The sequence below is a fragment of the Pelobates fuscus genome, chromosome 11 (genome assembly GCF_036172605.1).
Source record: "Pelobates fuscus isolate aPelFus1 chromosome 11, aPelFus1.pri, whole genome shotgun sequence".
NCBI lineage: Eukaryota > Metazoa > Chordata > Amphibia > Anura > Pelobatidae > Pelobates > Pelobates fuscus.
The window spans coordinates 42,458,536-42,482,948 of record NC_086327.1 but is presented as its reverse complement, the minus strand read 5'-3'; the positions used below and the strand labels follow the sequence as shown (position 1 = coordinate 42,482,948).

The 24,413-nt window shown below is 41.4% G+C and overlaps 1 protein-coding gene across 1 annotated transcript in view; it reads left to right on the top strand.

Annotated features, from left to right (window-relative positions):
• Positions 1–10,483: 10,483 nt before the first annotated feature.
• LOC134577098 (suppressor of cytokine signaling 3-like) overlaps positions 10,484–24,413 on the top strand; it is a 35,779-nt gene continuing 21,849 nt past the window's right edge. Inside the window, exon 1 of the mRNA XM_063435753.1 lies at positions 10,484–10,839. The gene's annotated coding sequence lies outside the window, so the exon portion shown is untranslated. The remainder of the gene's footprint in view (positions 10,840–24,413) is intronic.

Sequence of the window (24,413 nt, the reverse complement as noted above, 5' to 3'; positions counted from 1 at the left end):
ACATCTGCAGAAAACGCACTGCAACAGACAAGCTGTTATACTGGACTTGTAACCATCCCAAGCCCCATAATGGGGCAGCCTAGGTATCAATACTACATATGCCAGTGTATTAGACTGCTGAAGCCATACCCGTGTTGTGGGTAAAACAGTTTTCAAGCAGTTTGATTGAAACTGGAGCTCTCTGAGGCAAAGGAACCAAGCACCCTCCCCAGTCACCCACTGCTAATTTGTTACATAAGTGTATACATCCCATATATTCAGATGATTTGTTGGCAAAACAACACACACACATTTCACTAATTATTTCAATGAGAAAGGCAAATGGTTGCACAATACGGGAGGGTTTTTATAACGTTGATGAATATTTATGCAACAGATTTCTGTTTTCTGTGAATTTAAATGAATTGATTTTTGTGTCACAGTGAAAATACTTTGCACCATCAGTGTTATGTATGTTGTACAGATCATATAAGAAAATTCCAATAAAATACATATTAATTCTGGGTGGTAACATTACAAAACATGGAATACATGTTTTGACTAATTTTTACACAAGGCACCGGAAAAATATATCTTTAAAAACTACAATATATATATATATATATATATATATATATATATATATATTGTAGCGGAGCTCCCTGTACCTCCAACACGGATCACTGTGGAGCTGGAACCTCAACACTTCTGCCCCAGTTGCCGTGGTTTTAATGGGGTCCTCCTGGAGCCTCTCCGTTCTGGAACAGGGAATGGACGACACACAGTCCTGTGAGCTCTAGTCCTTAGAAGGACTTTTCCAGCCAAATCCTCCATGAGCTGGAACAAGGTGCTGAGTAGTTAATAGCCCTTTCCCCTCCCAGTAACAAGACGACACATAGTTCTGGGAGTACAACTGATTTAAATGAACCAAACTGGCCTTTTATGCACAGACCCCAGCATCTCTGGGCCTGGGAGATAATTGTGTTAAAGACCGGTAAGCTAATTATCTCCCAGGAGCAGAGAGCCCAACACAAAAATATAAAAACATCAAAGTACCCCAAAACATAATAAAAACATACAATAATCCCACAAATAATACAGCCCCAAATAGCCCTGATCTGAGTGCCCGAGTTGCCCAAATAGCCCTTAGATCCATGCAGTACAGGGGTAAAGGTATCAGGGCAAAGTTCTGACCGGCCGCACACGTGGTCCTATATCCAAAATAGTTCCAGTTTGGTGCTTTTGCCAGTCAACTTTCGGGAGCTTCTGAAATACGGGGTGCTCTGTCTGGCTGTCAGGTAGCGTTTGTTCCCCTTAGTCTCAGGCACATTCCCTTCATAAAGTGCTCTCCTGGCGGGTTGCAAAGTGGTTTAAAACCCCAGACCAAGTTGTCTGGGAATTGTACGGTCACCTCATGCCGAACAGTTCCATAACATTAGCGGCTAAGTCCTGTCACCAGAGACCCACGAAGTTCTCATGCCGAAATTAGTTCCATAGCGGTCAGAGCGAAGTACCAGTGACGACCATTTGTGGGTTTGATTCATGCAAATGGCCGTCAGGGAGCTAGCGTTTGGTTAAATTCATGAGAAGGCAAAGTGCTGAACTCCTCCAGGAGTTCGAGGGGAACCTGTGTGAGGGTCCATCGGGTGGCCCAGACACACACTTCACCCACAGCATACATACAGACGGCCCTCTATATATTTGTTTCTTAACCCCTTAAAGGAACACTTTGCACATGGTGTCCCATAGAAGAGATTTTTTAAAATTAATTTATTATATATATTTTTATCTCTTTTGCAACAGAAGTTGTCCTCTGCTTCCAATTTCATGAGAGAGTTTGAGTAACACACAAACCTTAATTTGAAGCAGTTCGCACAAAGATAACACACTTTTGTCTTGCACAGCCCTACCTGAAGCAGTAACACAGCATCAAACATGAGAAATGTGTTCTTTTTTAGAATCTATAATGCTACAATTGAATTTCCATTTTTGCGTACATACACACCTGCTTAAATGAGTACAGTCTTTTTCTTAAAGTACTTGTTTTATAACCTTCTTTTATAGGCACATGTGCTTGTGATTTTATGAACAAACCACTTTTTAAATGACTAGCATTAAAGCAGGGTGGATGAACCGTATCACCACCAGATGTGCAAGAATTGCTTGTACGATTAACTTATTCCACTGTTAGATTGTGCGCTGATAACTTTTACAGTTAGTTACCCGTATCTCAATCAAATAAGTAAATACTAATCACGGGATTATCACCATTGTTGTATAAAACCAGTATTTTGTATCTTGGTTGAGTACGGCTAAATAGTTTGTAAGAGGGCAAGGCTAAATAGTTTGTAAGAACTTTCGTTACAACTGTAGGTATTAAATGAATCTATTCATTTAGAAAATGTAATTAGTGTTCTAGGTCTCAGTAGATTCAGAATAAAGAAACAGTAATGCATTTTTTGGAATTACAGACCTACTGTATACTTGAGAGAGAGTCATATTGTACACTCTATAGAATTTGATGGTGCTATATAAATAATAAAATAATGATAATAATATTATAACTTAACCCCATCTCAACTGTGAGCATTCTTAAAGGGACATTCCATTACCCAAATAAATACGAATCACTTTTTAGTAGCTATACACCCAATTAATACATGCATGCACATGTGCTCAGTGTGAACCTGCTTTCATCTGTGAAGAGCACAGGGCGCCAGTGGCAAATTTGACAATCTTGGTGTTCTCTGGCAAATGCCAAACGCCCTGCACGGTGTTGGGCTATAAGCACAAACCCCACCTGTGGACGTCGGGCCCTCATGGAGTCTGTTTCTGACCGTTGGAGCAGACACATGCACATTTGTGGCCTGCTGGAGGTCATTTTGCAGGGCTCTGGCAGTGCTCCTCATGTTCCTCCTTGCACAAAGGTGGAGGTAGCGGTCCTGCTGCTGGGTTCTTGCCCTCCTACGGCCTCCTCCACATCTCCTGATGTACTGACCTGTCTCCTGGTAGCGCCTCCATGCTCTGGACACTACGCTGACAGACACAGCAAACCTTTTTGCCACAGCTCACATTGATGTGCCATCCTGGATGAGCTGCACTACCTGAGCCACTTGTGTGGGTTGTAGACTCCGTCTCATGCTACCACTAGAGTGAAAGCACCGCCAGCATTCAAAAGTGACCAAAACATCAGCCAGGAAGCATAGGAACTGAGAAGTGGTCTGTGGTCACCACCTGCAGAACCACTCATTTATTGGGGGTGTCTTGATAATTGCCTATAATTTCCACCTGTTGTCTATCCCATTTGCACAACAGCATGTGAAATTGATTGTCACTCAGTGTTGCTTCCTAAGTGGACAGTTTGATTTCACAGAAGTGTGATTGACTTTGAGTTACATTGTGTTGATTAAGTGTTCCCTTTATTTTTGTTAGCAGTGTATATCTTAAAAAAAACTTACAAAAGCTGCAGTTCTCTTTACTGCAGCCTTTGCAAGCCCTCCGAGTCTCTTCATGGGGAAATAGACTATGAGAGGCTTCACACTGAGAAGCCATGTAGCTTCCCTCCGTGTGCACGCGCAATGCTGGTGTGAAAAGGAGGTGTGCAAGAAGAGCCAAGCGCACTCAAGTTGAGTGCACCTACCACTTCTACTAGTTCAGGGTAGAGGAAGGAAACCCCCTGCCTGTCTGATTGACTGCTGTTTTTTTAATTAATTAAATATGAGAGTCTTTGAAGTGGAATACTCCTCACCCAGATCATGCAGACACTGTCAGGGGAAATCAGGCAAACAGTATGGGTTGTACATTTAAATATAGTTATTATTATTTATATAACTAACAGTTTAAATTGATTGCTTTCCTGAAGAAGTGTGTTTTCAAAGATTTTTTTAAGGAGTGGAGACTGGGTTAAAGTCTAAAAGAGAAGGGAAGGGAGTTCCACAGAAAAGGTACAGCCCTGGAGAAGTCTTGGAGGCGAGGATTAGATGTGGGAGTTCGGACAGAGGATAGACGTAGGTCTTCGGCAGAGCGCAAGGGCTTCAACGGAACATACATGTGTATAAGCGGAGATAGGTAGGTTGGAGCAGCATTATGCATGGACTTGTAAGCAAGCTCCAGAATCTTAAATTGAGCCCTATATCTAAACTGGAAACCAAAGTAGGAACTGAAAGAGGGGGGGGGGGGGCGTGGGAGGTGCGGGCGGACAAGAAAATGAGACTCACTGACGCATTCATTATAGATTGCAGCAGTGCAATCTGGGAACACGTAAGACTACTGAGAAGGGGATTGTAGTAGTCAAGGCGAGAAAGAACAACGGCATGGACCAGCACCTGAGTTGCGTCTGGTATTAAATAGGAGCAGATGTGAGCTCTATTTTTGAGATGGAAGCGGCAGGATTTGGCGATTGACTGGACATAAGGGGGGAAGGAGAGGTCGGAGTCAAAGAGAACACCTAAGCAGTGAGTCTGAGAGGTAGAGGTGATGGTGGCGCCTTTGACTTGGAGGGAGACAGATACGGGAGTAGCAACACTTGAGGGAGGAAAGACCAGAAGTTCTATTTTGGACAGGCTGAGTTTAAGGAAGTGAGCCATCCAGTTGGAAATCAAGAAGAGGCAGTCAGAGATACGAGTCAAGATGAGCAGAGAGAGATTAGGAAAGGACAGGTAGATTTGTGTGTCATCTGCATATAAATTATAATGGAAGCCAAAGGAGCTGATGTGTTTACCAATGGAGGCAGTATAGATGGAGAACAGTAGGGGACCAAGGACAGAACCTTGGGGAACGCCAACAGAGAGGGGTTGGGGAGAAGAGCCAGAGCCAGAGAAAGAAACATTGAAAAAGCGCAGGGAGAGGTAGGAGGGGCACCAGGAGAGAGCAGTATCTCGAAGACCGAGATTACGGAAAATGAAAAGAAGCTGTTGATGATCAACAGTGTCAAAGGCAGCAGAAAGATCAAGGAATTAGGATAGAGTAATGGCCACAAGATTAAGCAGCAATTAAATTGTTGGATACATTGGTCACAGCTGTTTCAACAGATTGACGAGCGCGGAATGCAGACTGAAGCAGGTCAAGCAGAGTGTTGGATTCAAAGAAATCTGTCAATCTTACATACACAACTCTCTCAAGGATCTTGGAGGTAAACAGCAATAGCGATATAGGGCGGTAGTTGGATGGGGAGTTGGGGTCAAGGTTGGGCTTTTTCAGAATTGGCGTTATGGTTGCATGCTTGAAGGGTGAATGAAATGTGCCGGAGGAAAGGGAGAGATTACTAATTTAATGAGAGGAAGAGCAAGAGAGGGAGACAGGGTGTGGATGAGATATGAGGGAATAGGATTGAGGGAACAGGTAGTGGGGCGGGAAGAACATGTTTTTCAATCCAAGGCCTCCCAACAGTCATGATTATGGCCTCCCAACAGTCATGACCCGCTACCAGGACATACCCCAAAAGTTATAGCACAAGTGCCTCATAAGCCATACTCATGCCACACTCAGGGTACTAAGACCATGGAGAGAGTGATTGAAGCAGAGCTCCCTGCATTGCCTGCCAACGCTGGGCCTGTCTTTTTGATTGGCAGGCAGCATAGTGTGTCTTTCACCCCCTTTCGGAGGCACCAATGACGCATTCCTCCCTCTTTTTAACCTATCCACTGGCTTCCGACTTTATAGGGCACCAATGTTGAGGAGTATGAAATCCTCTAAAAGGGGTAAATAAAGAGATGTTTTTTTTTTTTTATCAACAATGCTCAAATGAAGAGTTTTGCTTGGCTCTGTGATGAATGCCACATTTATTTTATTTGATTATATGTTGAACAAGGGATGGACAGTAACATAGTAGAAGTAACAATAAACAGAGAGCAAAATGATAATGTGACCACTTTTGTAATAACTTTTTGTAGCATTAACTATGTTGGATAAGGAAAGGAACAGAAATCTAATTTTGTGTCGCACGGCAGCCACGAAGATCCCAGTCCCACGCTGATCTCACTGGGGTGAATGCCGTATTCCAGGATACCTCCACCTTTTAGTGATGTCATATTTGTTAGACGTCTTGGTCTGCTCTGCATAGGTCACACCCCGTTGTGTGTTCTGGTGCAAGGTGATGATGATGTCCAATAGTATTCTTTCTAGTCAGATATAAGTTCCCCCTTGCTAGGAATCATTGCCCCGTTGTGGTTCTTGTTAGCCCAAGAGTGTGTTTATTGTTATTCTGTTTTTCCTGTTGTTGACCTGGTTTTGTATTTTGACTGTTCTGACTCTCTGTATCCCTTTGATCTTGGCTTATTTTCTTGTTCTTGTGTACCTCTGTATTCCTTGAACTAGGCATCATTATTACTACGATTTCTCACCTTTTTAGGCATTAAATCCAGCCACTCTAAGGTCCGGTAAACTTATCCTGTTCTTCCTTCCCTTTTTTTAGCCTATTTATATAGGACATTGGTATTATTTATAAATATTGCCATAAAAAAGCCAATCACCAGATATGTGAAATCCTGACTGACAAGCATATCCTGGCAGTCATGAACCCTGTTCCCTAATTGGCCTAGAAGTGGAAACAATCCTGCTCAAATTATAGCATTTATCAGGGCTGAAAAAGTAATGAGTGCAGTTTGAAAATACAAACTATAATCACTGGCTCAAAACTTGTAAGTTATAGGAGTTATTCATTTAGTTATATCACCTGGATATCAGCTGAAAATTCAGATAACCTAATGCATGATTAATTCATATTCAGGATTTCCTTGTAGTCACAGCAATAACAAAATCATTAACAGGAATATTGCAAATACGATTATTCATAGAAATCACTGCACGCCGGCCTTCACAGGAATGTCGCAACTTGGAGTAGTCATCATCATAAGCTGTATTGCTGTCAGGAGAATTTGTCAACTGCAATAACTACAGTTAACATAGTAGCTATAGTATGGCAGCTAGTATAAGAGCTGCCGGTACCAGCAGTAATATGATTAACTATATCAATACCAAAGAATATGTCTGAATAGACATAGAGGGGGGCTCTCTCACTAGAAAAAACTTGTGGTGAGTTGAGAACCGACTAGCAAAATGTCTTAAAATTCAGAAAATCAGTTTTCACCACTACCTGCTATTTAAACAAACACTCAAATGACTATAATCATTACAGGATACCAGGCCTAGCTCAGCAGAGAAGCTGCAGAGAAACCACAGCAGCCATCTGCTAGACAGCTGGTAAATTGTCAAACTGTTCTCACCCAGTTTTACTACGTACCTTGGGAGGGCACCAGTGCACTGCGGGTATCATTACGTCTACAGCAGGCTATCGTGATTACGGTGCTTGGAATGTTTCTTCAACAAATAGATTCCATAAGTGTGTTCCATGATCTCAGCTCTGAGAGCGACTCACTGCAGCAATTTATAAGAATTGATGTAGCTGTAAGCCAGCCCCTGAGAGATGTCAATCAGGCATACCTTCTCGAAGATGTGCATGCGCGGATCTACAAAACAACTAATCAGGCTGTGAACAAATTGATAACAGCTGCAGTAGGTGTAGGACTGATAACAGTTTATACAGCAGTTTCACTCATCCTATACGATGAGAGAAACTGCTTCTGGGGTATAAACTACTTATCCATTAACTTCTGCAGACCTCATATACCAAGAAACAACTATTCCTACTTGTTTAACCTATTCACACTGAGGGCGCCTGTCTGCTATTGAAATCTGAGTGAATGGAACTTCAAAAGGTGTATATTTTGAATGAATTGTCTGTAATACATGAAAAATAGGGTGTCATTTTTAATAATACTCCCCCTTTAATCTTGCATGGGAAAGCACAAGCACATGCTATATGCCTTTTTTATTTGTGTCCTGTGGGAATTGTGTCATTTTCTGTGAATTATTAGCACACTTACTGTACTTGGCCAAACTTGTTCTGCAATGTCCTTCCCGAACAGTGAGATTATGCTGCAGATAAGCAAACATATTGTAACACATGAAGATAAATAAATTAATTAATTAAAAAGCCAAACTACAAGAAGACAAGCAAAACATATGTAATCACATTTTTTTAAACACATCAAGCATTTAGGTAAGTTATGAGTCATTTTACACACTACAGTACTTTTTATTTAAGACAATTTCATCGTAACTCATTGGGTGCCACAATAAAAAACACAAAATATCCTATAAGCGAACCTTGGAAATGAGGTAAGGCAAATCAGACACACACACACACACACACATATATATAAATATACAGAAAGTAATCCAGATAGCACTCTCAGGTCTTTGTAAAAATAAAACTTAACTTTTAATTAGCTGGCCGTTAAAAATCAACGTTTCAGTTTGTTACAGTTTGTGTAACAAACTGAAACATTGATTTTTTTTATGGCAAGCTAATTAAAAGCTAAGTTTTATTTTTACAAAGACCTGAGAGTGCAATCTGGATTGCTTTCTGTACATTGGGCCTGACGAGCACCGGGCAACTATCTGAATACAACATGGAGTGCAATAGATATTTTTTCTATTTTATATATACAGTTGAACCTCGGTTAACGAACGCCTCGGTAAACAAAAAATTCTGTGTACGAATGAAAATTCTGTGTACGAATGAAAATTCGTAAAAAAAAATGCCTCGGTTTATGATTTTTTTCGCAATACGAAACAAGTGTCCCAGTTTATAGCTCCGCCCCCTGCATACTGAAGTGTGGGTAGCACGTGAGTGTGTAGTGTGGAGGTGTTGGAGAGGTTTTGGAGCCATTTGCAGCAAGTTGTGGAGCCTTTTGGAGCCATTTGCAGCAGGGTTTGGAGCCTTTTTGGTGCATCTCAAGAAGTGGAAAGTTAGGGAGCTGAGCTTAGTTGTTTGCATGCCTTTTACTGTGTGTTGATGTGTGATGTTTTAAAACATAAAGTTGGATGTTTGAAATGTTATTGCTTGATTAATCATGTCCCTGTACAGTATTTATGCCTTTAAAGTGCACTTTATAAAGAGTTTTGAACAGATAAAATACTTTATTTGACTTTTTTCTCACCTCCGGAACGAATTAATTGGTTTTCAATGCATTCCTATGGGAAACCGTGTTTCAGTTTACGAATTTTTCGCAATGCAAAACATCCCGGAGAACGCATTAAATTCGTAAACCGAGGTCCCACTGTATATATATATTATATTGAAACAAACTACTACATTATTTACAGTGAACCCACAGTCCCAAAATTAACAATCATTATTTCCGCACTGCTCCATTTTGACCCCCACACCCTTTTGGATTCAAAAAATTAAGTTAAAGCTTACTCAAAAACCTTTCCAGCACTGGGACTCCTCCGCTGCTGCTTCAGCACCGCCTCCAGTGATGTCAGCATCCAAGATGACATAACACGCGACCTTGTCTCTGAAGCAATGGATTGGAGGCACACACGCGCAACCAACCTGCGCTCTCCTCCAATCAAACGCTACTATAAGCAGCATTTGATTTCCAGGCCAAGGTCTGGAGGAAGCAGCGCCTCTAGTGGCTAGAGTTGGATATTTTTTTTCATACAATGTAAACATTGCAGTTTCTCTAATTACATTGCAGGGTTAAACTGACAGGACTAATGCACAGCAGACCATTTTATAGATATAAAGTGAACTGGGTGACGACTATAATGTTGCTTTAAAGCACTAGCCTATTCTGATGCAAGATACGTGCAGTATCAAAGTCTAAATCCACAAAAAATACTTGTTTTCCTAACAGAGGGGGCAGTCATTTTATTTCTTGCAAAATTACAGTTTCAGTTATTAATTACTTCGTTAAAATAACTGGCAATAACCCAAGGGAGGGGGGGAGATCGAAAAGCAGATCCCTCCAGCTGCTGTAAACTATAAATCCCAAGATTTGTTACCAGTGTGGACTACAACTCCCATGATGCTTTGCCAGCTTTATTTCTATACAACAGCTGGACATCTACCTTCTAGCCCAAGGTTTCTGTAAGACAGATTTAGAATTATACAATACCCCCCCCCCTCTCCTCCCCCATTCCTTCCCACATCAAGACATTAACCCACGATGAGAAGCATGATAAACTATTTAAACGGTGCATATCGAGTTTACATGAAAGCTTGCATGCAGCTGCTTTGCATTGAACTGCAACAATTAACATAAAGAAGTAAAGAGTTAATATTATTAAAATATATATATATCTAAAAAAGAATATATGGAGGGTGGTGGGGAGGGAGTATAAGGGGGGGGGGGCTTCCTGTTATCATTTCAGCTTGTGTTTGTAATGACATTTACACTGCAGGGAAAGGGAATAAAAGAGATAGAGGATTAGAAATCCACCCCCTTACCAACATCACCCAGGCACTTCCAGGAATAGTGAGGGAGGAGGGCTCAGCTGGGACACAGAGAGGCGAGTAGCCATTCACATCCACCGGAGGGCCCACAGCCGACCAATCACACATGAAAACCGAAATAAATAACGCCCCCCTCACCCCCCTCGAAAAAAGTACAGCTTAGAATGTGCTGAAGTGGGGTCTGACTTCCAATAGGAACATTACAAGAAGAATGCAGACTGAATCCGACTTTTACAGACAAAGCACCTTAGAACCCTCAGCATTATTATTTATGGACAATGTATTTATATTTACCTTAAAATAAAATATCTTCCTCACCTGTAGATTTGCATAAAATCGGCCAAGAAAATCTGACATCTCTATGAACGACTTTTACTATTTTTTTTTTTTACTATTATATTTATAAATTTTTTTTTCTAGATCTGTGTGTTTGTAAATATATAATTGGCACATGCTTACCTAGATGCACCAAGCTCCCTGTTGACCTTCCTGTCAAACTGCATAGGAGCAACTTTGATGGGTGCAAGATAAGCCAAGCCATTGTAGGATGTTAAAAGGTAAGAAAGCTGTCTTGTTTTTTTGCTGTGTATTTATATATTTGAATTATATTGCCCAAGCAGCGCCTTCTCCTCTATCTCAGCAGTTCTTATACAGAGAGCTGTCCGGGAAGAGTTTTACAATAAGTGTAATTTCTCTTATTCTGTTCAAAACAAACACTGGGTTAAACTAGATTGTCCTAGTCTGTGCAATCTTGATTGGTCTTTACAGTATATCAGCTGACATGCATTCAGAATAGAACAAGCACTTCATTATAATGCAGTTAAAATAATGTGAGACGCCATTCATTTGCACTTTTCAGAATGTTTCGTTTTGTTTTTTTAATAATCACCAAAATGTTTCTATGCATACTTGTTTTCACAGAGTTGTAATAAATGCATTATTGCCATGATACCACAAGAGCTTGCAATCTAATTGTTCTGTACAGTTTGTGACATAATTGTATTTTTTCAGCATGTGATAGCCATAAAATATCCTTCAATAAGTCACTCTACAATTTGTTTTTACAAAGGAAATTAAAGACATGTCTTAATTTTTTATTGTCTCAAAAGCTTGCAATCTAAGAATATATTGCATTCACCACACATCAGTATGCATGTATTTAATATGTGAGTGAAACAAATATCCCAGAGGCATTCAGTTGCCTTGTTCCTGTCAAGTCTTTAATTAAATAAAACGATCTAAGCTTAATTAAATATTCCAGCTTGCAATCTATTTGCAATTTGCCATCGTTGTTGGTTTAAATAAAGAGCACAGTCACAAGACTAGTTACATATTGCAAACCCACAGGGTTATTCACAAAAGTGAATAATCAAAGTCAAAGTGAAATTCAAATTTAAGGTCAATATGGATAAATTATCTTACACTAATATGTACTAAAGTGAGAAGTCAAAGTGAATTTCTAATCTGAGGTCAGAGTAACTGTACGGAAAGCATAGCTGATTTATAGAATTGTTCAGCTCCGCTATTTTGAACTTAAATTTGAAATTCACTTTGAATTCTCAATTTAGTAAATAACCCTGTTAGGCTTGTATTCGATTTGCCTTACTGTAAAAGCTTGCAGTTTGATTGCTTTCGAGTACAGCAAGAATGTCACAGAAGCTTGCGATTTAATTCCACGTAATGCCTTTAAGTACACCCTTTTGTTATGTACAAATCAAAATTTAAAAGTGCTTAAAAGATGTGCAGTTGCCATAGTAACCAATAGCACATTCATACTAACTGCCCCATTTTCAGAAAATGTGACCCAGAATTATTGTTATACATTGCCCCCACTGTGAGATAGCATTGAACCATATAAAAACAAAAAAATCAGTTGTCATCTGTATACCTCATGTCCGTTGGATTATCATATGCAGTAGTTTTAATCGTTTTTGTTTTTTTCTTGGAGATACAACTTCAGTTTAACAACAGTGCATGTGTTGTATTTCATCCATTTTATTCACCGTCCCCCAAGAGGCCTGTCATTGTTTTTAAGTTTAGCAGTTGATATAAACACAAACATATTGAACAGATAATCGTATGTTATACACTAGTTACTATGCTGTAAATGTATTGTGATCAGCCGTAAAATACTCCATTAAGTTTAACAAACATTAAAAATTCTACTGAAATGTTCTGCTGAAAATACACCAATTGGGAGCACTATAAGTACATCCTTAAGTTTAATGACCCTGCACGTGATTCCATACAGTGCTGTACTCATCCAATATGTGTGGGAGGTAAATAAATATGTTACTATTAGACATGTCTAACTGTTACTCATGAAATTGGTAAAGGTAGAGAATCGAAAAGGCAATTGCAAAGTTTTATGCCAAAATTGCCGCATCAGCTATTATAGCTTACCTTTGGAGTGGTATTATTCATAAAATTGACAAGATTATTCACTATAGTGAGAATTCAAAGTGAATTGACCGCAAATTTCAAATTATTTTATGCCATGATAGCCGAACTGGTAGGATAGCGGATTTAGAAAAAAATTCAAGTTTGGCTATTTTGCCTTGAATTTAAAGTTAACTTTAGATTCTTACTTTAGTAGGTGTTGTTGTTGGAAAAAGTCACCCAGGTGAGCTAACTCACTAAACAGTGAGTTGCGACGAGTTGATAACTGACTTGCTAAATAACTGAGATGGAGATAATTACAAACTAAACTAATTGGCGTTTTCTCTTTAAACTCTGCTATTTTTGTCTAAACTTTGTAGTCTTGGAGCCTACCACAAGTCACTCACTGTTCAGCGAATAAACCTCTGTGCCCGGTTACAGATGTTTATTCTGACTACGATGTTCTAAAAACGCTAGTCTATCAAAGTTAATCACTAAACTGAGAGCAGCTGGGAATTCAGAGTGAATTTCAAATTTAAGGCCAAATTAATTGAACTGCAAGCATAGCTAACATGGAGAATGTTTCCATTTCGACTACTTTGGCCTTAAATTTCTCTCCTTTGAGTGGGTAACAATGTATATTTTGCAAGTTCGCATTAATGTTCTCCACTTGTCACAGTCTACCTGGACACTGTATTTGACTTTTCAATGCCAAAGGACTAAGTATCACTTTCTCTTTGGAACTGCTATGGTTAACCCTTTGAGATCCAGAGCAGTTGTAATAAACTGTACCATGTTTACAAAAGCTGAACGGGCTGATTTCCTCCATGTGATTGTGGACAAAAGAAAAAAAAATGTGATGCTGGACATAAATTAATTGATTTATGAAACTGTAAATAGTTATTGAGTCAACAAATGTAACTATTAATATATAGACTTTAATCCCTGCATGGTGGCATAGTGCATAGGGACATGATTTGCGCACATCCAAGGTCACCAGGGAACTGCATGAACCAGCTTAAAGTTGTCCAGGAAACTTTCGTTCTTATTCTGAGAACATGTTTTTTCCCATCATGTTAAAAGATTAACCCATCGTATCTGCAATTACTTGCGGTAATGTTTCTGCAATGAATGAAGGATCATGTGTGTAGACATTGTTGCGTAATTACCATGCCAATATGCTTTCTGCAGCGGAACAGAGCACAAAGGCGCTGTATCAGTCAGAAGTGCCCAAATTAGGCAATAAATTACTCTGTTAATGCATTACACTGATGCAAACTAAGTGTCCATGCATGTGACCATAATGCACTTTTTATTGATTTTTTTTTTTTTTGTGCTGTGAATTTTACTGTAACAGAGTATCTGTCTGTCTATCTGTCTTATCTATTTGTCTATCTGTCTAGTTAAAGAAACACTCCCACCTCCATAGCAAGTTGAGCTCATTTAAGTTATGGGAGAGCTTATGAACTTTTGGCTCTCTGATGTTCGTAGTGGAGACAGGGAGGCCCACACGGCAGACCCCAGGTAAGAAGTCAAACCGTTCAAATACAGTTTGACGCCTTACATGGGGAGGTGAGGGGGCATTTCAAAGTAACTCTGGCACCATAACCCATTGTACAGCGCTATGGAATTTGCTGGCGCTATATAAATAATATAATAATAATAATAGCTAGCTGTAGTGGTTATGGTGCTTGGAGTGTTCCTTCAAGGAAGCCTTGCATATTGTCAAAGTCGTAATCAGAGGTTGCTGATGTAGTTGGTTGCACCTGCATCCTTATAAGTTTGGTATATTGCTTTTTACTCATGTTAGAAAATAAGTGATGTAAGCTGTCACTATTCCCAGAATCATCACTTTTAGTTACTATCTGGCCACCATAAACAACTGCTTTCAAAGAAACCGACCACTTGCAGATTAGCCACTGGCTGGTAAACGATAGAAACATATGCTTTGGACTCTTATCTCCTTTACGATTTTACGGTCAATTCTTTTTATAGAAAACGCGTCAGGCAGTTTCTTGCATGGCCTCAAAATGAATACTAGCCTAGGAAAAACAGTCATACAATGTTTATGATTATTGATCCGCTAAGAACTGTATGTAACTTTTATTGTGAATGAGTTCACCCGATAAAAAAAGTGAATTTAAAAAAACACACACGCAGGCTATGTTGTCACCATAGCAACTACACCTTGCCAATAAAAAAGATTTACCCTGAGCTTGCTTACTTAACCCTGTGATTCATCTTATCAGGAGATAGCGTTTTTTGTGAAATGCCATAAATATATAAATAACTATAACTTTTGAGCTGAATTTCTGCTGTGCGCTTCACTTTATTAAGAATAACTGTATGTTTTATATCATATGTCTGGCTTTTCCCATAATTTTATGGCTTTTTATTATAGTTTAATTTGCCTTAAGATATGCTTTAGGGTTCCAGTGCAATGTCATATAGCTAACACTTATTTTTCTTATGAATGTATTGGGATTTAGCTTTCGTTAGCCAAGAAGTTGGTGTTAATTTGTGAAGGTTAGCGGGCAGCAATTGAGCACTTGGTGAAATTTTGGAGTAGGTAAACAGCCACTACATGCGAACAGTAGCGACAGGCACTTTAGTGTGTAGTGGCTGGCCCGTAAAAAGTAGCAGCAACATTGAAATCTTCTAACGCTAGTTGCTGTCTTGCAACCCCTCAAGATATGTGTGACATCACAGCAAACCTTGCATGTAGTTCATTTTAAGATATTTAGATACAATCTTTTTATGGATAATCTGATATTATATTAAAGTGGCTCTGTCGCACCACCCTTTCCTCTCCAAAATTTAGAATCTTTAGGAAATACTGAAATTGACTGTGTTGCAGTGTCACTGAAATTCTAACAAAGACAAAATATTTATTAAGACAAAGTAGGGTATAGTTCAGGGTTATGCAATCTTCGGCACTCCAGGTGTTGTGGACTACAGTTCCCATTGATGCATTGCCAGCCTAATGGCTGCAGGGGCATTATGAGAGAAGTATCCCGAAGAATCCCGAAGGTTGCCTATCCCTGGTCTAGTTTGTCACAGTATTTGTTCTCTGCTTGACAAAAAGGCAGAGCTACCTTTTCCCCAGCAGTCACCAGTGACCGCCATAGGGAAAAATGCTCTGTCTATGGAGGATCCTGTGGTCTCATGGCATCTTTCAAAGACCTCAGTGCTGTACTCTCACACATGCCCGAGAGTACAGCGCTAATGTCCGTTCCTGGCAGCGGATGCGGCGGATCCAAATGGTGGCGCAAGTATGTAAAACTCCCCACCAGGCAATCAGATACCACCACCAGGTACTTGCAAACACCACAGATGGTGACATAGTCGCTTTAAACACTGAAATGGGTAAACTGCTTGAAAATGTAAATATGAAATGAGCGCTTACCTATCTGAATTTTAACTGCAATATCCCACTATTCCTAGAGTTTAACTAATAATTTGTAAATGTGGGAGTGGTGCATGAGTATGATGATCATCGTGGAGTACGCAGCAGGGTGTTTCCGGTAAATGCAGGTCTCCCATCCATCCCGATTTCTGCGGGACAGTCCTGATTTCAGGGTCCTGTCCTGCCATCCTGACTTTACTCCCTGGTGTCCCGCTTTTTAGGACACCTGAGAACTGTACCAAAAAAAGCAAATTGTTAGATGCGTTTGTGCTACATTCAGAGAACTAGGACCCTGTCGAGAGCACTGAAACAGTGTCCGCTATTAGTGGGATGTTTGATTGGAAGGCAGCCTGACTTTCTATCACACCAGACTGAACTGCCAGTTTTTTGGGCAGAAGTGTTGTGAATCGTGCCTCTGAACCTCCTCCTTTTACCCCACTCCCCAGTGTTCCTCTTCACAAAGTATATCTAATGTTTTAGGTAAATGTATATTTTAATTTGTATATTCACTAGAGATTTAACTAGAAAAATGTGTTGATTATGTTTAACTGCTTTATCGTTCCCCTATTGTGAATGTCAGGTGTGCTATAAAAAAAAATATATATTTTCTTTTTTTCTTTTTATTAGGTGACTTAATGTCTTTGCGGTAATATAAAAAAACTCAATACTTATTAAGCTCCTTGAAACCAAACGCCTGATGCGTAAATGTCAATGTCTGACTCAGCAGTGTTGCACAGCAACGTAACAACGTGTGCACACAAACAAGTTGATGCTCACAGGGACACATTACTATTAAGATCATACCTCCCTAGTGTCTGTCAGGACCAGCCCCAGTTTGCCCAGATTGCAGTTTCCCAATTTTCTCTCCTAAGAACTTTTCTAAGAACTGTAGATTTTTGGTGGGTCTGTATCAGGGTTCACAGCAGTAAAATTAATTATTTTGGATCTTTAAGCTTTATTATATTTTCTAAGAGATTAACAGAGGCCTTAACCCCTTAAGGACCAAACTTCCAGAATAAAAGGGAATCATGACATGTCACACATGTCATGTGTCCTTAACGGGTTAAAGGGGCACTAAAGTCACCTGAACAACTTCAGCTTAATGAGGTTGTTCAGGTGAGAACTATAGCTCCCTGCAGCCTTTCTCATGTAAACACTGTATTTTCTGAGAAAATACAGTGTTTACAGTGTTTACATTGAAAGCTAGGAACACCTCCAGTTGCAGTCACTCAGAGTGAACCAGAGGGACTTCGGAGTTGATGGAGGCATAATATGCCTCCACCCACTCAGATCTGCTGTCAGCAGAGCACAGGGCAGCTCTGTGCACAGCATCCTGTGATTCAGTATCTCCTCCCACTGCATGCAGACACTGAACTTTCCTCATAGAGATACATTGATTCAATTCATTTCTATGAGGAGATGCTGATTGGCCAGGGCTGTGTTTGAATCATGCTGGCTCTGCCCCTGATCTGCCTCCTTGTCAGTCTCAGCCAATCCTATGGGGAAGCACTGTGATTGGATCAGGCTATCACATATCAGCAGACTGCTTGTTTTTCCTGAGTCTAACAGCATGCAGAGTTACAGCTTCTGGCTTGAATACAGTAAGATTATTACAATATTTATGGAGGCATGAGGGGCCCAGGGGGGCTAGATGGTGGTGTTAACACTATAGGGTCAGGAATACATGTAGTTGCACTGGTGACTATATTTAAAAAAATAAGTATTGCATTTCCCAAGGTGTGCCACCCCTTCCCATTGATTGATTAATTAGCTTACATCATCTTGCTTTGTAACGGTCAAACCCATATTTATTGTTAAAGTGCACAAATGCATATCCGGTGTCGTATTGACATGTAATATAGTTCTAACAATAGCACTTAAACTTTACTTTGTCAGGCAGTGACAGTTCAAAGTACAGAATAGGCCAGTCCTTGTACTTCTGACTCCCCATGTATACTTTCTAAATTAAAGTTAGAATTCAAAGTGCATTTCAAATTTAAGGCCAGAGTAGGTGAATGGAAAGCATAATTGATTTTAGAGAATTTTTCAATTTTGGCTAATTTGACCTTAAAGGGACACTAGGTACCCAGACCACTTCAGTTCATTGAAGTGGTCTGGGTGCACTGTCCCAGGTCCCTTAGCCCAGAAATACTAATTACTGCAGTTTTTAAGAAACTGCAATAATGACTTTAAAGGGTTAACTCCACCTCTAGTGGCTGTCTTTAAAATAAAATGAAAAAGTAAAAATTCCTTTAATCTTACCAATAATCCAGATTAGGCTAGGCCGCTGCTTCACCTCTTCATGGAGAAGCATTGGGGACCTATTTGATGTGTGTGGCAATCAACACACAAGAAGTATTAAATTCAGTGCTTCTCTAAGGGAAGAATTCCCAATAGCCAATATCATCATGTTATGTGTGATAACATTGAACATGAAAACCTTTGTATGAACTATGAGTATGTACTCAGACTTTCACTGTCTGCCCTTTGCGAATTTTACTTGCGATGGGTAGCCAGTGATAGATGCTCTCCTACATCAGCAGAGCCGAGGAGGCAGAAGACTATACTGACAGGTGACCACACAACTTCTCTTGCACATGTACAAGAGTACAACACTGATGTCTATGGAGAATCACGCGAGACCATGGGAACCTCCCTAGACTGTGCCTTTTTCCCTTCAGCCATCACTAGTGACAGCTTGGGAAAATGACAAAACTTGTCAAATGTAGCTTCGCTTACCATAATAAGGGTTAATAAGTATGTAGGGGTTTAATAAAATACCCCTCTCTGACTCATTAGAGATTATTTTGACTTAAAGGGACACTATAGTCACCTAAACAACTTTAGCTTAATGAAACCATTTTGGTTTATAGATCATGCTCCTGCAGTCTCAATGCTCAATTATCTACAATTTAGGAGTTAAATCACTCTGTTTATGAACCCTAGTCACACCTCCTTGCATGTGACTTGCACTGCCTTCCACAAACACTTCCTGTAAAGAGCCATCTAATGTTTATCCTTCCTTTATTGAAAGTTCTGTTTAATTTAGATTTTCATATCCCCTGCAAGTTAATGGCGTGCTAGACCCTGCAAGAGCCTACTGTATGTGATTAAAGTTAAATTTACAGAGCAAGAGATAACATTGTTTAAAGGGAAACTCCAGTGCCAGGAAAACAATCCGTTTTCCTGGCACTGCAGGTCCCCTCTCCCTCCCACCCCCCGATCCCCGGTTGCTGAAGGGGTGAAAACCCCTTCAGTAACTTACCTTAGGCAGCGACGATGACCCTCGTCGCTGCTTTCTCCGCCGCCTCCGCTCCTCCTCTGCATTGCGTCGCCCGGTTGGCGAGACTAATCCCGCCCACCGTCCGGGAGACCTAATGCACATGCGCGGCAATTCCGCGCATGCGCATTAACGCTCCCCATAGGAAAGCATTGAAAATGCATTTCAATGCTTTCCTATGGGGAAATGAGCGACGCTGGAGGTCCTCACACAGCGACGCTCTAGCCAGGAAGTGCCCTCTAGTGGCTGTCTAGTAGAATGGAGTTAACCCTAGTAGGTGGAGTTAACCCTGCAATGTAATTATTGCAGTTTATAAAAAAACTGCAATAATTACAGTTGCATGGTTAAGAGTAGTGGGAGTTGGCACCCAGACCACTCCAATGGGCAGAAGTGGTCTGGGTGCTTGGAGGGTCCCTTTAAGGTAAATTACATCTGAATGAAAGTGAAACCAGTTTTTTTCATGCAAGCTGTGTCAATCAGAGCCAGAGAAGGTGTGGCAAGTGCTGTATAAACAGAAACAAAGTGATTTAACTCCTAAATGGCAGAGGATTGAGCAGTAAAACATGAGAGGCATGATCTGCACACCAAAACTGCTTCATTAAGCTAAAGTTGTTTAGGTGACTTTAAGCTGAAGCAAGCAAAGTGAACTGTTTGTGTAGGACCCACCTAGAGAGGTTTGCCTTGACGTGGCAGGTGGACTGACGTCTAATGGCCATTGGAGTGTAACTAGAAACCTCCATTTATATAAATATGCACAGGGATTTGGAATAGTGCAAAAGTAACTTTTTTTTTTTTTTTTTGTAGCTTCGCCTTTTGACCAGAAAAATACATAAAACAAAGTAGCCCCCCTTTTTTTTCTTATGCAGCTTAGGAGAAAAATAAAGAGAATGGAACTAGAGACAGGAAGAAAAAAGAATTGATTAAAGGATCACTATAGGGCCAGGAACACAAACATGTATTCTTGACCTTATAGTGTTAACACCACCATCTAGCCTCCCTGGACCCCTCATGCCTCCATAAATATAGCAAAATCTTACTGTATTCAAGCCAGAAGCTGTAACTCTGCATGCTGTTAGACTCAGAAAAACAAGCAGTCTGCTGACGTGTGGTAGCCTGATCCGATCACAGTGCTTCCCCGTGGATTGGCTGAGACTGACAAGGAGGCAGATCAGGGTCAGAGCCAGCATGATTCAAACACAGCCCTGGCCAATCAGCATCTCCTCATAGAAATGAATTGAATCAATGAATCTCTATGAGGAAAGTTCAGTGTCTGCATGCAGAGGGAGGAGATACTGAATCACAGGATGCTGTGCACATAGCTGCCCTGTGCTCTGCTGACAGCAGATCTGAGTGGATGGAGGCATATTATGCCTCCATCAACTCGGAAGTCCCTCTGGTGGCAGTCTGAGTGACTGCAACTGGAGGTGTTCCTAGCTTTCAATGTAAACACTGTATTTTCTCAGAAAATACAGTGTTTACAAGAGAAAGGCTGCAGGGAGCTATAGTTCTCACCTGAACTGTGATGTAATTCCAGTAAAATACAAGTTTAGCAGGCTAAGATTGCCACAAGGCATATGTATGTATATGTGTTTGTAGTATCAGTTGGTTAATTACACGTAGCTAAGATACTGTCATCACTGTACTGACCAGGTGCAGGAATGTAAGAACTGGAATTACGCGTCCCTCTCCTTTGTATCAGATGAGCCACGTGGTTAGACCGGATGGATGAGTTTAGACTCTATTCATTAAATAGGTTAAGGGTATGTGTGGGTGTAGTTAATTGTGGGAGGAGCTACAGTGCTATATAAGGAATGTACTCTATGTATTCAGTACTCAGACTTTGCTGTATTTTGGTGACGCTAGTCCCTCTGAGTCCCGATCGGTGATCCAATAAAGAATCTCTTCCTTCCTGAAGAAACCTGTGTCCATCTCTCTGTGCTTGGCTTCCGTCAGTTTCTCCGGTATCATTTGGTGCATTGGCCGGGAAGCTCATCGTTCAACGGTAGCTGAGAGGCAGAGGCGTGAGACGGTCTATCTTTGCCCACGTTCTCTACGGCTGCACCCCTGAACTTCTGCGTGGACCTCCCTTCGTCTCGGCGCCACTGGTCTGTTGTCCAGGAGATCATCGGCCTCTACGTAAGAAGTGCTGGGGTGTCCCCGTCGATGAGTGTGAACTCAGGTTCAGGAACGAGGAGGTAAGATAACTGCTGTTTTAGACGGCAGGACCCGCTAGGGGTATACCGATTGTGCGGTAGGCCCAAAGGGGTTTTTGAATCTGTATCTGCCCCCTCTGTCGGAGGGAAGGAGCGAAGGCGCACCGCTCGATCGAACGCTCTTTAGTCAGACCGTTTGATTTGGTTAGTCAGGCGGGGTCCTGGTGTAAGATAGCCCTAGCCGGACACCGGTGTCTTGTCTAGACTAGCGTTCTAGGGTGTATATTACGTTCGCTAGGTCGGAGGGACCGGGAGACTAAGCGGCGCCTGTGTAAATTCGGTTCGCTAGTTCTCATCCTATCTGGGCTAAGTGGGAAGGCGTGTAAATTTGGAACCCACTAGACTTTTGATAGTACGACTAAGAGGCGCCTGTGTAAATTCGGATCTCTAGCTCGTTGTATAGTGCGACTAAGAGGCGCCTGTGTAAATTCGGTTCTCTAGCTCGCTATATATATGTGGTGATTGGGCAGTGTGGCTAACCAAAACGGGTGTATATAGTTTTAGGTAGTCCATTCAAGGTACTGGCCAATAGTTTAGTTGGGAATTGTAAATGTGTTAACGATTGTTTTAGTAAAGTGTATATCTTGTTAGATAGCGCGAGCTCAGCCGTCTAGCGAGAGTGTTAATAGTGTGTTGCTGTATTATAGTGCACGGTACCATAACCCTGTATATTTACTGACATTATATAATAAGTACTAATCATTGTCGTCCATTGCATGTTTAACACCATAACCACTAATAATTGTATTGTGACCTTAACTTGTGCTTTGACCTATGCTAACCGTACTGTAACCGCTATTTGTAAAAGACGATGTTACTGGGGTGTGTTATAGACGGGTAATTCGTATATAGAGAATTATAGCGTGGGTGACTGTGTAGTTACGCCAAAGGGCATAATATTGATTATATAGTGACTGGTGTAGCAGCTGTGTGTGTATGGGAATTCCCTGAGTGTTTATTGTTATTGTGTACGTTTCACTTGGTAACCGTACCACGTGGTGCTGTTGCCAGAGGAAACGGGTGTGACTGTTGAATAGTACGCGTGTATAGTAATCGTTGTCGACGACGTTCCACTGTTAAATATGGGTGCGTCGCAGTCAACGATTCCGGATCCCTTAGGATGTATGGTTAAGAATTTTAAAAAGGGATTCAAAGTTTGTGATTTTGGGGTTAAGATGTCCCCTGTACGTTTGGTCACTTTGTGCACTAGGGAGTGGCCTACTTTGGTTGCGGCATGGCCGCCACGTGGCAGTTTGGATCCAACTCTGGTACAGCGCTTACACGTGGCTGTATCAGGTAGGCCTGAACTTTACGGCCAGTTTCCTTATATTGATTGTTGGAGACAGGCCGTAAATGACTCGCCAAAATGGCTCCGGACATGCCACGAGGAACAGTGTCGCCTCATGGTAGCTAGGACTTGTTCGTCCACTAGGGCTGGTGTTAGGCCCATTTTGGACACGCCCCCTGAGTCCGAGATCCCTTTGCCGCCCCCTTACTTTCCGGTAAGAGGAAGTGACGCAAATACAGGAAGTCCTGTAACCCTTCCCTCATTACCCTCATCCACTTCCGCTTCCTCCTCCAGTACAGGATCCACCCCCCCTCGTACTAAATCTCCCCTTCCGGAACCAGAACCCACCCCCATTAGAAACGAATATCCTGATTTGGCGCCACTTCAGACTTCCGGTCAAGCTTCATCTAGCTCGGCCCGAAGTGTTCTATTTACCACCTTTTCCCAAAACCAACCTCCCACATCCCCATACCCTATCTCTCCCCGACCGGAACCCATGACTGACGCCCCTCCACGTAGCCCCATACAGACCCGACAGTTGACCGGTGCCCAACAATTGAGACACTATCAGATGCCTCTTCGTCTGAATCCCGGGTCAGCCTATATTAATGCCGCAGGTCAAATGGCACAAGCTGACCCTGTCTTCGTATATGTCCCTTTCACCACTACCGACCTTTTAAACTGGAAGACCCACAATTCCTCGTATACTGAGAAACCACAAGCCATGACTGATCTGTTCACCTCAATAGTACAGACACATAATCCGACATGGGCTGATTGCCAGCAGTTATTAATGACTTTATTTAACAATGAGGAAAGGACAAGAATAAATCAAGCAGCCATTAAAGCATTAGAGGATAGAGCCCGTGCTTTGAACCAAGCTAATCCAGCAGCATGGGCCGCAACACATTATCCCAACACTGATCCCGATTGGAACGTAAATGGTGCTGATATGGTTCAACTCAGAGCCTATAGAGACGCTATAATTGCTGGCATGAAAGCCGGAGGAAAGAAGGCTATTAATATGTCAAAGACAGTTGAGGTGATTCAGAAAAGCGATGAAGCGCCCAGTGTCTTTTATGACCGATTATTGGAGGCGTACCGCTTGTACACCCCCTTTAATCCGGAAGACGCAGACAATTCCCGAATGGTTAACTCAGCCTTTGTCAGCCAAGCTTACGGAGATATTAAGCGCAAGCTACAAAAGTTAGAAGGGTTTGCAGGTATGTCAATCTCCCAACTAATGGAGGTAGCTAATAAGGTCTATATGAATAGGGAAACAGAAAGCAAGAAAGAGGAGGAGCGCAAGATGCGTAAAAAGGCTGATATGCTAGCGGTAGCGATCGCAGGCGTAGATAAACGGGGCCCAGATAGAGGCAATAATAGATGGAGTAGGGAGCCTTTGAGTAGGGATCAGTGTGCGTATTGCAAGGAAGAAGGGCATTGGAGGAACGAATGTCCGCAAAGAGAGCAGTACGAGAGGGTCCTACCCAGGGCAGGCTACGGAAACTTTAGAGGCAGAGCGAGAGGTAGAGGAGGCCCCGGAGGGAGTAATGGTTATAGAG